Genomic DNA, 14,609 nt, shown 5'->3' with positions numbered 1-14,609 from the left:
TGCCCAATACATTTTACTTCAGTTCTGAGTTTTATTTCTTTATAAAGCTTATATTAATCTTCCACCATGAATTAATGAACATTTTGTGCTTTCCGGCAACAAAGTTTATAGAAGTATAAGCTGATGTAAACAAAACATTTTGTGAGCATTTAGTTTTCCAGTGTGCTTTGCTGGGATAGATAATTCAGATCTTCATGGCTGGTGTTCTAGACAGCTCTGTTTTACTTAAAGGCAAATTCCAGTCAGGCTAAATCCTTAGATAGCTTTCAAGCAATTTTAATTTTATTGACCTTAATTTGTCCACGGAGGAAAGAGAGGAAACAAAGATGAATGATATCCTATATCTCAGCCATGAAGTTTTGAATTTTACTGCTTCCCATTCACTAGCCTTACTGTAATTTATAACCTTGGGGATGTGGGGATCCAGATGCAACACAGAGTATTGAAATACGGCACAGTAATATTAGTTTCTGTGATGATGTGTCTGGAATGAAACTTGCACCCCAGGCTTTGAAGGTTAAGATAACTATTCTAAAACAAGTTTAAAGGTCAGTTAACTCTCAGTAACTTGTGGTGATACTTAGGGGTTAGTATGAAGAGTGACACAGTTTAACATCTTCGTGAGCAATCAGGATGATGGTATGGAAACTCTTATCTGCAAATTTGCACACAATTCCATTGTGGGGAACATTTGATGAGCTGAAGCACAGGGCTGCTGTTCGGAAGGACCCTGACAGGCTGGAGAAATGGACTGACAAACAACATGAAATTCAAGAAAGGCATATGCAAAATTCAGCCCATGGAGTGGCATGACCCCATGAAACAGTATGTGCTGGGAGTCATAAAACAGAAATCTCTTTTGCAGGGAAAGATCTGCAAGTCCTGAGTATGGGCATTTGGACCACTATTGTTTAACCAAGGGCACCCCCAGCAAATCTGCAGATGACACCAAGCTGAGTGGTGCAACTGACATGCCTGAGGGACAGGATGCCACCCAGAGGGACCTAGACAAGCTTGAGAAGTGGGCACATGTGAACCTCATGAGGTTCAACAAGGCCAAGTGCAAGGTCCTGACCTGGGTCAGGGGAACCTCCAGTATCAATACAGGCTGAAGAATGAAGGTATTGAGAGCAGCCCTGAGGAAGAGGACTTGGGGTATTGGTGGATGAGAAGCTGGACGTGACCTGTCAATGTGGTCTTGCAGACCAGAAAGCCAACCGTGTCCTGGGCTGCATCAAAAGGCCTGGCCAGCAGGTCGAGGGAGGTGATTCTCTCCATCTCTTCTGCTCTGATGAGACACCACCTGGAGTACTGCATGCAGCTCTGGAGTCCTCAGCACAGGAAAGACATGGATCTGTTGGAGCAGGTCCAGAGGAGGGCCATGAAAATGGTCTGAGGAATGGAACACTTCTCCTCTGAGGAAAGACGGAGAGAGTTGGGATTGTTCAGCTAGGAAAAGAGAAGGCTCCGAGGATACCCTATTGCGGCATTTCAGTATTTCAAGATGGGGATAAATGTTTTAGTAGAGCCTGTAACGGTAGGACAAAGCCTAATGGTTTCAAACTAAAAGAGGGTAGATTCAGACTAGACATAAGGAAGAAATTTTTTACAATGAGGGTGGTGAAACACTGGAACAGGTTGCCCAGAGAGGTGGTAGATGCCTCATCCCTGGAAACATTCAAGGTCAGGTTGGATGGGGCTCTGAGCAACCTGATGTAGTTGTAGATATCCCTGGTCATTGTAGGGGGTTTGTACTAGATGACCTTTAAAGGTCCCTTCCAACCCAAACCATTCTATGATTCTATGTGTCGGCAACATGTCCTCGCAGCAGCGAAGGCCAATGGTGTACAGGGCTGTAATATGAAGTGTAGGCAGCACATCCAACTTCTTTTCAGAAGCACACAGACAGACAGACCAGAGATATAAGTTGCAATGACGGATATTTTGATTAGATATAAGGAAGAAAATCTTCACAGTGAGTATGATGACTGGAACAGTTTGCACAGAGAAGTCTGGAATATCTGCCACTGAGAAACTTGATAGAACTTCTGATTTCATCCTGGTTTAATAGGAATAGAATCAGATGACCTTCAAAGTTGTCTTCCGACCAAAATTATTCTATGCTTCTTTGAGGAAGATTATTTTTATCATTACCTTTTAACATTATCTTTATGATTACTGAGTGATGATTCCTAAATGTACCAGGAAAAGTTTGCCAGTAAAACATAAAGTGTCGGTAGTACTTAAAAGATCAAAGGTGTGTTTATGGGCTCGAAGACCTGAATGTTGGTCTTTCAGTATATGCTTTTCAATGACTAGGCCACTATATTTCAGGGACTGAAAGAATTTATTTGTTACCAAAATCCTTTCCTACTGGTCAGTCTTTAATGCTTTCCAATATTGGATTTCACATACAAATGAAAGTTAAATGATCACACTGAAGATATCTGCAAAATTTCAAAAACTGTATGGTACAAATCTGACCTATATAATTTATTTTTCTCTCTTATGTGTAATTAGTGTTCTGACATCACATTTATGACTTTTGCTTCAGTGTTAGGGGACTTGTCAAAAGGTAATATTTTCTTGGTAATGTTGCCCTTTGGCTATGGTTTCAGTAAATGGTTAATCTGAAAAGAAATCTAATCCTTGTTTATAGCAAAGAGGATTGGTTAGATTTTTTATTTTTTTTTTTTTTTTAATAATTATGGGATCAGTATCGCCTGTAGCCATATTCAGAATGTAAAATTAATTTTCATGGGACTTTGTGGTATTTTTGTCCTTAATCTTTCCACAAACGTAATAAATAAAGAATATGAACTTGTAAGAATGAATGATATGAACTTGCAGGGAAAGGGGAACAGGAAATGATTCTGTTCAGCATATTAAGACTACATAACATATATATGAAATAGATAGATAGATAGATAGATAGATATCTAAAATCATTATTTTAGATTAAATGAATGCCAAATCAGAGTTAGAACTACGCCTTTTATAAAAGGTATGTCACATTTACACACAGACGTAAAGAAAATATCTTTTCAGTTAATTTTATCTTTTCCAATATTTAATTATCTCACCAAAAATGTCTGTACTGATCATAAATCTCAGTCTGAATACCATCAGAAAAATTCAGCAGTTTCGCTATGGCTTTTTCTGCAACGTACAGTAAGGAAAACATATTTCTCAATGTTAAAAAAGATTTAGTGGTCTTTCATCTGATACAGATCCTGAAGTCTGGCTGGAGTATTGTGAGGACCATTCTATTTTCTTTTTCCATGAAGAACTGGGCACCACTGGCAGTATCATAAACCATGGAGAAATCACAGGTCTCACGTCTTCTCGAGAAGGGCTGAGCAGTGAAGTTCCTCATAGATGCCGTTCCTGAAATCACAAGACTTTTCTTCTGAGTGCAGCTCTGGGGTATGACACACTGGGCTGGGCAGTGAATTGGAACTGATTGAAAAAAACAGTCTAATCCCATTGCAAGTCCTAACAAATAGAGAGGGTAGGGAGAAGAGCAAATATGGCAAAAAGTCTGGAGAAAGAGATTCAACTGTGGTCAGAGGAAGCTAGGTGAGGAGAAACTTAGAGCAGATGTACAACTATTAAATGGTTAAAAGTTTTAGGACTAGGAGCCAGGAGGACACCACTGAAACCTGACTGGAAGGGTAGGCTAAGTAAACTGATGTGTGGTTATTACTCCTGAGGAGCTACCCTAAACATGGAAAATATCAGGAACATGGACATACCACAAATGGCATGGGAAAAACCCTTATATATCAGCAAAACAGGCTGATGAGGATAAATCCTGTAAGCCATGTATCCTACCATAATCTTAAAATGATTCTAAGAATTTTACTTAGCTGCAACTCTTGGTGTCTGGCTTTGAAAATGACCTCTGATGTTTTTTAGCTCCCTTACATGCCAGTTTACACAGAGGATAATAATATTGTTTTGCAACTAATATTAGATGTCATTATGACAGAACTCTGATTTTTCAATTTCCTTTTTAAAATAGTAACAAAAAAAATTTAAAATAATTATTTCACTGAGTCAGGCAATATTCCCATTATAAATATGTGATGAGACACTGACAGGCTACATCATAATGTGTAAATAAGACTGAATTAAGAGTAACCATATGAAATTATTTCCAGCATTTTCTATTTTTTCTAAATTTTAACTAATTATATTTTTATTGTGGTTTTCTAGTTGATAAATAGGGTAGATAAATATTTCTTATATAGATAAATGGAGAGAGAAAGAGAGAAAAAAGGAATTAGTGAGTAACAATGTTACTCTTTTTGTTTGTCTGGAAAATGATTGGGTGAGCAGTACCACAATCTTATATAACCTTGTGCAGCAGCTTAAAAGAAACAAGGTATTTTCTATTATTTGTACAATTCATACCTTTGAAAAAAATATATACTACAGCCTAGGCAATTCAGACATGCTATAATCTAGATTGCTGCTAGCAGCAGAATGAACCCTCAGAACTTATGGTTTTGCCACCTGATATGAAAATATCTAAATAAATAATATCCATTCCCAATTGTACCCTCAGTTCACAAACATATTTTCTTTCCTCATAAGCCTGTCAATATAAGTTATTTGGTGGAACAATTTATCTGAACTGAAAACAGACTTACCTGCTAGCTGACAACAACATTTCTTTCCCAATCTATTTATCCAAATTAAACTCTGAATCTGTGACTGTCATGGTAAACTGATAACTGTACACTGATGAATATTATGCAATTTTAAGTAAATGTGTCTTTGTTCAATATCTGCTTCTGAGAGTTGCAGCGGCACTTCTGTTTACTTTTCAGCTGATTAATTTCAGATTTTTCAGGATCTTTCCATTCTTAATCTTAGTTACACTTTCTTAGCTAGGAGCTTTCAACAGTATAGTTTAATGTATTAGTTGGGCTTTATATGGTTATATCCAGACACATTCCTGCATCTTGCTTTGTAAGAATGAGAATCTGCAAACATGGACATTAATAGGAGTTTAAAGATGGACAAGAGGTGGAAATAAATTTAATCTGCTTTTTTTCATCTATGAGGACTTACTGAATTACATTATTATATGTTAAAGAGTATAAAGATCATTTCCCCAGAGTTTATTTGCCCAAATGGACCCTTTTCTACTTTATTAGTAAGTGATGTAGTTCTGTTGGAGGACTAAGAACCAACCTTACATATAACTGATAAAATAATGATAATGCATTTGCTTCTTTCTATTTTGTTTTGTGAGCACGACTCTTTAGGTATCATGTCTTAAAAATTTTCTGTAACAAGAACATTTCTTTAAAGAGGTGTATGGAGGCCCTCATATAATCACAACAACTATTGTTGGATGATAAGGGAAGAGGCATTTAGAGATGATGCAGCCTAAACTTCAAGAAATTCAGGAAATATTAGTTCACCATAAAAGCTCAATCTTCCTGTAGTTCTAAAGAGAGGTAGAGATCTCATTTCCCTAGATTCACGGACAAGTGAAGAATGTCTTATATATTCAGACATACGACAGATCAGGTCCTGAATTAGTGTAAAAGGCATTGAAAAATTAAAAAAATTCTTTGAGATACATTGTTGAATATTGACTTCAAATTGGTTCCTTTTCATATTCTAGGACTGAGAAAGAACTAATCCACCACAACCAGCTTCCTTTATAACTTCCTTTTTTGCAAATACTATGTTTAAAACATTTTTTAGGATTTCATATTTTCACTAGTAATAGCACAAAGTAATGCACCCAGTTTGCTGCTTTTGCATTTATTCTTAGGCTGAATGTTTGAGAGGTACCTACTGAGGAGGAAAGATGGCAAAGATTACAGTCAGGAAGTGCATCATCTGAAAACACCAGATTATTACTCATTTCTCATTCAAAAGGCCAGTAGTGTTCTTAAATATGCTAATGAGGCCTTACAGCATCATTTCAAGTTATTTTTCTTTAGAAGGAATAACATGAGAGCAGAAGACTAAGAATAGTGATTAGTATTTAGTTCCTATCTTTTTTTTTTTCTGTATACAAGAGAGAACTGAAAATAATGACTGCATTGATTTTTTTCATAGTAAAAAAAAATAAAGCCCAAAATACCTATATTAGTAAATGAGTTATATGGTTATAACTGACAGCAGTGAAAGTACAAGTATATCAAGTACTCGATAACACCTGACAGGTGTACACTGCTAGTATATATTGCCTAAATTCAAATGTTTGAAAAAAGTCTCTAGCTTCATACAACTGTTTGTGTATTAGCTATTAGCACCCTTGCTGTGTATCCGTCTCAGCAGTCACCTGTCAAACAAGTAGCTAGCTGCATCTGAAAAGAGGCAAAACAAGACCAGCAACCACAGCAGCAACAAGTTCTAGTTAACCTACAAAGAGCAAAATCGCATTTTAACACTTTTGGGAGAAACTGTTACTTTAAAATACTGAACACAATGTTTGCATAGAGAAAACTATTAATAACTTTTCTGACAATATACACTGACCTCATTACACTTGTGCTTTCTATTCTAAGGTACCATTTGCCTCTTACCTGCTTAGAGTTAGGCTTTGATTCTGGAAAAGCAACTCAGAGGACTGAACTCTTGCAGACCTCTGTGCTGGTTTTAGCTGGGATAAAATTGATTTTCTTCATAGGAGCTAGTATGGGGCTATGTTTTGGATTTGTGCTGAAAACAGTGGTTCTTGCACGGAGTCACGACCTTTTCTGCTCCTCACACCACCCCACCAGTGAGTAGGCTGGGGGTGCACAAGGAGTTGGGAGGGGACACAGCCAGGACAGCTGACAACTGACCAAAGGGATATTCCATACCGTATGACGTCATGCTCAGCATTTAAAGCTGGTGGAAGAAGGAGGAAGGGTGGGACGTTTGGAGTGATGGCGTTTGTCTTACCAAGTGATGGCAATATCTTACCATTACACCTAATGGAGCCCTGCTTTCCTGGAGATGGCTGAACACCTGCCTGCCCATGGGCAGTGCTGAATGAATTCCTTGTTTTGTTTTGCTTGTGCGTGTGGCTTTTGCTTTATTCATTAAACTTTCTTTATCTCAGCCCATGACTTTTCTCACTTCTATTATTCTGATTCTCTCCCCCATCCCACTTGGGGGGGGTGGAGGTGGGCAAGTGGCTGTGTGGTGCTTGGCTGCCGGCTGGGGTTAAACCATGACAACCTCTATAGAAATGTTTCTGTGCATGTTCTGAAAGTACTTTGGACAATTTCAGGAACCAGTAGATAAATAATACTGAGAAAATGAACTTGGTGATATTTTTAAAAATTGGCATCACTTAAATAAAACTGTACCATAAAATTGCTTGATTCAAGTTTGAATCTGTACTATGAACCTCAGAGTTAAGAACAAGAGATTGTTCAAAATTAAATTCGATTAAAAGAATATATATATGCAAAATAATATTTTAATATCTGGGTTTTCATCTTTCATCTGAAACCTTTAGATGCAGTCAGTCAAAACATCTTATGTTTTGATATGTTATGATATGTTTTGATTCTGAGTGTTGTGACTTTAAGAATGCTCTTAGACTCAAAAAAAATCATGAAAGATCACTGCAAGGAGTACAGGCAAAATCTTATTATCAGTACAGAATCCTACTGGCTTCCCTGAAGTGGGCTTTTTATCCTATGACTCCATCTCTTGTAAGGGATACCTGGGGAAAAAACCACACCAACAAAAAACCAAACAAGCACACAAACAAACAAGAAACCCAACTCATAATTACATTTGGTTGGATGGAACAAAGTGGATTTCTCTGCTGTGCAGCATGAGCACACCTACTGAGCCACCATCTGCATACAGTCTCTCTTTCTAACTAGATCTAAACTAGTTTTGCAGCAGAGTTCTTTGCAGCCACAGTGTAGTTGAAGGATTTGCTTATCCTTACAGAACTGTGGAGAAGCTTACAAGGCCACAAAACTGTACTATGGAAAAATTAATCTGCCAAGAAAATATGTTCACTTCAGTAGCTGAGAGAGTATAAAAGATGCAACAAAATTCCTTGTATGTAATGTTCTTGTTAGGCACCTTTCCAAACAAGTATGTAGTGACCTTCATGTCTGTTAGAAGGACATTTTGTCAGGCAGCCATTCCTTGCCTGTCTTTTGATCATTTTTGGAAGCTGATTTCATCATGTGGTATCAGCTTGGGGAATCCACTCCAGATGAAGAAAAATGTCTTTAGCATTCTGGACTTGAATCCTGCCTATATTCCCTGAATTTAGATGTAACATTTACAATGCTCTATTGTAGAGATCTTCACTTTACCCAAGGGCTGCCAAAGTCAATGAGAATCTTTTCATGCATTTGATTGGACTTGTGCTGGTTCCTGGGAGAAGCAGTTGCCATTATGTGTACAACTGGGGTCTCCCTGCCATTGACTTCTTTTCCTTGATATCCCTTCCAGCTTGGATGTCTCACTCCTCATTTATCTCTTTCCACTGATCCTCCTACTGTTTCCTCATTTCATTCCCACCTCTCTGTAGCTGTTCCACAACACCTAAAAAGCTGTCCCTAGGTCCCAGTCAGATCCAAGTCCCTTCTCTTCCAGTCCCTGCCACTAGCTTCTCAAACCTCCAGGCTACTCCGGATTTCTACTTACTGCTCATAGGTTTCCTGCAATGCACGCCTCCTCCTTGGACCTCTCCTGCTCTTTGTTATGTCAGACTGCATGGTCTCTGTCCCATTCAATTTTTTTACTCCAGCTTTGCAAAAGAGGCTAAGTTACTACACAGTTATTTTCCTTTGCAGCTGATACATAAATACATGGAATTGTAACTGTGATTTTCAGTATTTTAGCTGGTGGCAAAGGAATATCAACTGCTCATATCGTAGCCCTAGAGTAAAAAGAATTTTTGCAGATATGTCTATGGGATTATATTATTCATTTCTATTACTGTGGAAAAAACCTTCTTCAAAATATTGGCAAAATCCTCCAAAATGTTAGATATATTCTGGATTTAAAAAAAAAAAAAAAAAAAAAAAAAAAAGAGACAGCTAAAAGCAGTATCTTGGGACTAAATTCTTGATTCCCAGAATAACCTAGCTGTTATGCAAGCATGAAAGGAGCAGAAACCTGCCCGAGGCTAGCACGACAATCTAGCAGTATTATGTTTTTTTGAACTGTAATGTTTTGCTTCCCATGGGTTACTCACTCAGATTCAAGAGACTGGTTCAAGAGAGAGCAGATCTGGTCAGTCAGTTGAAAGAATATGGAAACTGGCTTTTTTCTGAAATACAAAAAAACTTGTTTTTCTAAATATGAGCTGAATTTTTTCCTCATATTGCTTTTGAATTGGATTTTCCTGTGGAATTCATTCGCATAAATACTGTAATAATAACAGCAAAATACATCCAACTGTATCCCACTATCTTCTTGTGTTAGTAGATAACTTGCTTCTTGAAAGTGTCCTTTTGTTTTGGAAAAGCTTGGTTTAGACTCTACAGTTGTTTTGTGCTATGAGCAATGCATCTGAATGTTGTTATATCTGAATTTTAACACAGAACTATGTCTCCAAATTTTCCTGATGTATTGTAAAAGAACTGAATACAGATGAATGCAGAACATTTTAACTTTCAGCTATCTAAAACCCACTAAGATACATTATTTCTAAATCTTATTTTAATGGAGTTGTGAGGTATAACGTTGGAAGCCCTGTAAAAGCCTACTGTCGTTTTCTTACTATGCTTGAACTTAATTATAAGCCCTCAGTTTTCATAATTAGAAGATAATGAAAAGCTATGGCAGACGTCTTGCTGTTAGACATTCAGCTTCTTCAGTGCATGGCAATGAATCGACCTGCACGGAAAGTTTCTGAACAAGGTCACATAATTTGTTATCCAGAGGGTGAGCACAACCTCTATGACTGTAAGGAAAAGGAAGCAAACCTATGCTTGAACCCCAGCAGAAAACATTGAAGTATCTGTTATTTCCGTAATAAGCTGAATTGGCAAATAAACCAGGGAAAGCCCCCAGTTGTGGACCTGTGCACACTGACTGCTGTGAACTGCAGATTTCATGTGTGTCGCTGTATTGCTTGAACAGGCAAACTGCCTTCGAAATCAGCAGATAGGGGTCAGCCTGAAATGCTGTTTTGTTTCTTGAGCTTTCTACCCCCTCCTTTTCTAGTTCGTCTTTTACTCAGAGTAAAACAGAAGCATTTGAGCATTCTCCCATGAAATTTAAACTACATTTCTTCCTAAATATTTATTCATCCATTCTTGGTTCTTGGAAATGGACTAACAAACAGAAAATGTTATTTTCCCACTCTCAATTTTCAGTAAGACCTTTACTGAACATGATGGTATGTCTATTATTCTTCTGTAGTTGCTTATTGCCAAAATAACTTGCTGCTTGTAAAATTCAGCAAATGTTGGCCAGGTTTTCTTGGTCCATTAAAGCCACTTTGCTCTTGGCACAGATTTGGAAACAGCATGAAAGTGATAGAAGTGATTTTTCCTAGGCAGGACAACTCGGTAGAAATCTGACAGCTGAGCTTTCCTCTGCCTAGACCAGCTGTATTTTACAGACCTCAGTACAATACAGATGTTCCCATATTTTTAAAACAAATCTTTTTCAATAAGACAGTGAAGCTTACTTATTTACACTGTCACAAATACACTTTCTCCTTCTTCCATGATCACTCATGGAATTTCTTCTACTCATGTCTTGTTCTATATTAAAATTAATTTATTCTGAATAAGATTATTTTCCCCACTTTATAAATAGACTTTTAAATAAATAAGATATGGAAATTTATAATATATAGTATAAATTGATATATAATATAGTTTTCATATATATATAATTTTATAATAAAACACACTATCATTTATATAGTAATATATATAAACTTAAAATGTTACACAAGTCCTGTTAGCAATTTTGTGCCCCTCGAGAACAGCAAGATACAAACTTTTAACCATATTTATTCTAACTAATGTATTTCATACATTTTTAAAAATATCATACTTCATCTTTTTCATACTGGAAGTTGTTTTTATTTTAAGTAAATTAAATAAGCTATCTCAAAAGGATATTATAAAGATTCCGTTGTTGAACCTTACAGTGAAAAAATATGTAAATGAGGGCCTATATAACAATAAGAAGCACATAAATATTAAAATATTAGAACTATAAAAAAGAAATTAATATAATATGCGTTGGCTATTGCATTTTCATAATAAATAATCTCCAGGTTCTATGTCATCATGTCAAGACTCTTATTCAGTGGAAGAGCAACACAAATGTTAATTATGATTGGAGGAATAATCCAGATATTACTTTTATGCTTATCAAATCAGTGAGAGCTTTGCTGACACAGGAACAGAACAAGATCTTTTGTATGCTGTTTGGTAAAAAAAGTAGCATGGAAGTCATAAATGATCTTTTGTGTTTTTTTCTTTCTTTCTGGCCAGCTCATTTTTTCTCCAGCTCACTTTGAAGCCATGTGAAACACAGCACTATGAGCAAAAATGCCAATAGATTTGCTTGCCTGTTCTAGCAAAAGAGTTTACTAGCAAAAAAATAACAACGAAAAAAATAAAATCTCTCTTATTCATGCTCTCAATCTAGAATATCTCCAGAAAAAGTTATTCTGCCTGGGTTTTGGGTTTTTTTTTTTTTTTCCTTAGCATCTCTCAAACTAAATTGTACATGGGTTGATTATGGAATACAAAAATATGTCTGTATTTTTACTAGTCTAATTGTTATAATTTAATTCTTCAGGTTTTTTTCTGGCAATCCTTCTAATGGGTGAACTTTGAGTTTCCTTGAAGAAAATAATTTTTAAAGCAAACATGACAAACCTCGGTAGTTTCAGGACTGTTGCTTTGCATTCTGAGGCATTGCCTTCCAGCAGCCCCAAAAGCAGATCAAACGATGCTTTGATGGAGACTAGGGCAGAGGACAACTGGAAAAGGGTAAACTGAAATCTTATGGGCATTTGTTTTTTCCTGAAGCAGGAGAGGTATTAATATTGATGTCTTAATTTGCACTGAATATGTAATCTTTGCATGTTCTGTAGTCTCCTTTGTTATTAAAATGTTTGGGGAAAAAAAAGACAAGACAAGACTTCATTCTTCTAATGAAGAATACTTGTAATGAACATTAGGCTGACTGTATTAAAGAAATATCTTAATATAGAAAAATATATATTCTTATTATTTCTTTATTTTTTAGTTATTGATTCCAATAAATATGTGAGTATGCCATTTCATCAACATAATGCCTTAAAGATGAAAATGTTCTCTGGATTTTCTTTAGGTAGAGAGGAACAGTAACTAAATGTGATAGCTTTAAACTTAGAAAAATAGATGTACAATCTCTATTGTTGTAGTTTGTTTCCACCTGCCTCTTAAAATAGCCTTTTAAAAACCTTTGTTGCAGCTAAACACTGAACCGCATTTATGTTACTGATATCTAAAATGACTGAACAAAAGTTAAAACTCCTATCATGAAGTTACTGTTCACCATACAAATCATAAGGCATGTGGTCATTTCAGCAATCGTCTGTCATCATTCTGAACTACCCAGCTGGCTCATGGTCACCTCTGGTGCACCAGGACCCTGGGGTCCTTTACTGCAAAGCCTTCTTCAGGTCTTCTATGCAGTCAGTATGTTCTCACAATTGAATATTTATGATTCTTCAGTTTATATTCTTATTTGCTAATTATACATCATTGGTTTTCTTTGCAATACTTGTAACATGTAATTTAAATGCATAATTCCTGTCATTAGGAAAAATATCATTCATGGTTTTAAAGACAAGGATGTGCTCATATGTATGAATGAGAGAGAAGTTTTCAAAGACATTTATCAAAGAAAAGTAGTATCTGTGTTCCCCAAACTGTCTATGATCTTACTGAAATTTCCATAATTAACTAAACATTTGAAATATTGTCTGCATTTTTCTGAAGATAATTTTAATTCAGTGTCTGCTCTGAAGTATATTCACTGTTGCTATTTTCAGTGAGCCAGCATTTTGTTCAAGAAATGAGTGAACATACAGCCACATATAGCACAAATGTTCATATATGAACATTTAGAATCTGTGATTAAATCAAGAAGAAATCATAGAATCATAGAATAGTTTGGGTTGGAAGGGACCTTTAAAGGTCATCTAGTCCAACCCCTCCGCAATGAGCAGGGATGTCTTCAACTAGACCAGATTGCTCAAAGTCCTGTCCAACCTGACCTTGAATGTTTCCAGGGATGAGTCATCTATAGCCTCTCTGGGCAATCTGCTCCAGTGCTTCACCACCTTCATTGTAATTTTTTTTTTCCTTGTATCTAGTCTGAATCTACCCTCTTTTAGTTTAGAACCATTACTCCTTGTTCTATCACAAGAGGGCCTACACAAAAGTCTGTTCCCATCTTTCTTATTAGTCCCCTTTAAGTATTGAAAGGCCTCGATAAGGTCTCCCTGGAGCCTTCTCTTCTCCAGGCTGAACAACCCCAACTCTCTCAGCCTGTCCTCACAGGAGAGGTGCTCCAGCCCTCTGATCAGCTTCGTGGCCCTCCTCTGGACTCTCTCCAACAGCTCCATGTCTGTCTTGTACTGGGGACCCCCAGAGCTGGATGCAGTACTCCAGGTGGGGTCTCAATATACCTATGCATGCTGAGACAAGACATGAAAAAAGTATAGGGGAAAATATAATTGAACTAGAAATAAACTTTAGTATGAAATAATTTTATTTATCTATTTATGCATCTGTCTGTCTATGAATCACTAGTTTAGGAGGAAATTCGGTCTGATTCTCTCTTTAGTATCAGACCTCTAGTGTAAATTCCTTTGAAATCTTAATTTCTCTACAGAATATGAAATGGTGTTTCAATCCATCCTTTTATTCTTTAAAGTAATAACATGAAGAATTATCATTCATAGCTGAAGAAAAATCCCTCATTTTTCTCACTGTGTTCAATCTCTCTTAAGATTGCAGCTATGGTCAATGATTACTAATATTACTATTAAAGAAACAAATTACTGTTAAAATAATAAAAATAAAACAGTTGTTAAAAGACAGAAAAAAAGTAGTTTCAGAGATTTTCTTCTTTTTTATAATGGCCCATTTGAAAAGAATTTAATAACATAAGTGTATTATTAGTGTCATTTTATAATGCCTATTATTTAAATGTGTGTTAACATACCATTAACAACTATAAATTTCAAAAACTAGAGGGACTGCTTATGGTTCTTTTATTTATTTTTTTTTTTTTACAATTTTTCTTAGTCTGTTACAATTTAGAGAGAAGAATTTCTCTTGCTAAGTTTGACATGAAAAGAAAAATATTTATCAGAAGGAGTCATTGTAAATGACAAGTTGTTCTGCATAAAGCATGTATTATTGGACATTTCGTCTTTTCCCAAATGGAATAGAAATCTGAAGAAAAACATGTTGGGTTTCTTTCCCTCTGGTTTAGATCAGATTCATTGAAAAAATATTTTAATCTAGAAGTATGGTGATCTACAATGAAAAGAACTGGTTTATTATTTTTCTAATGGGATGCTAACATTATCATTAAAATTATACTGTATTTCCCCTTTTTCTCCACCATGTAAAACATTTGTTTGAATA

The sequence above is a fragment of the Balearica regulorum genome, chromosome 3 (assembly GCF_011004875.1).
Source record: "Balearica regulorum gibbericeps isolate bBalReg1 chromosome 3, bBalReg1.pri, whole genome shotgun sequence".
In the NCBI taxonomy this organism is placed as follows: Eukaryota; Metazoa; Chordata; class Aves; order Gruiformes; family Gruidae; genus Balearica; species Balearica regulorum.
The sequence above is the reverse complement of the archived record's forward strand: the minus strand, read 5'-3'. Positions refer to the sequence as shown.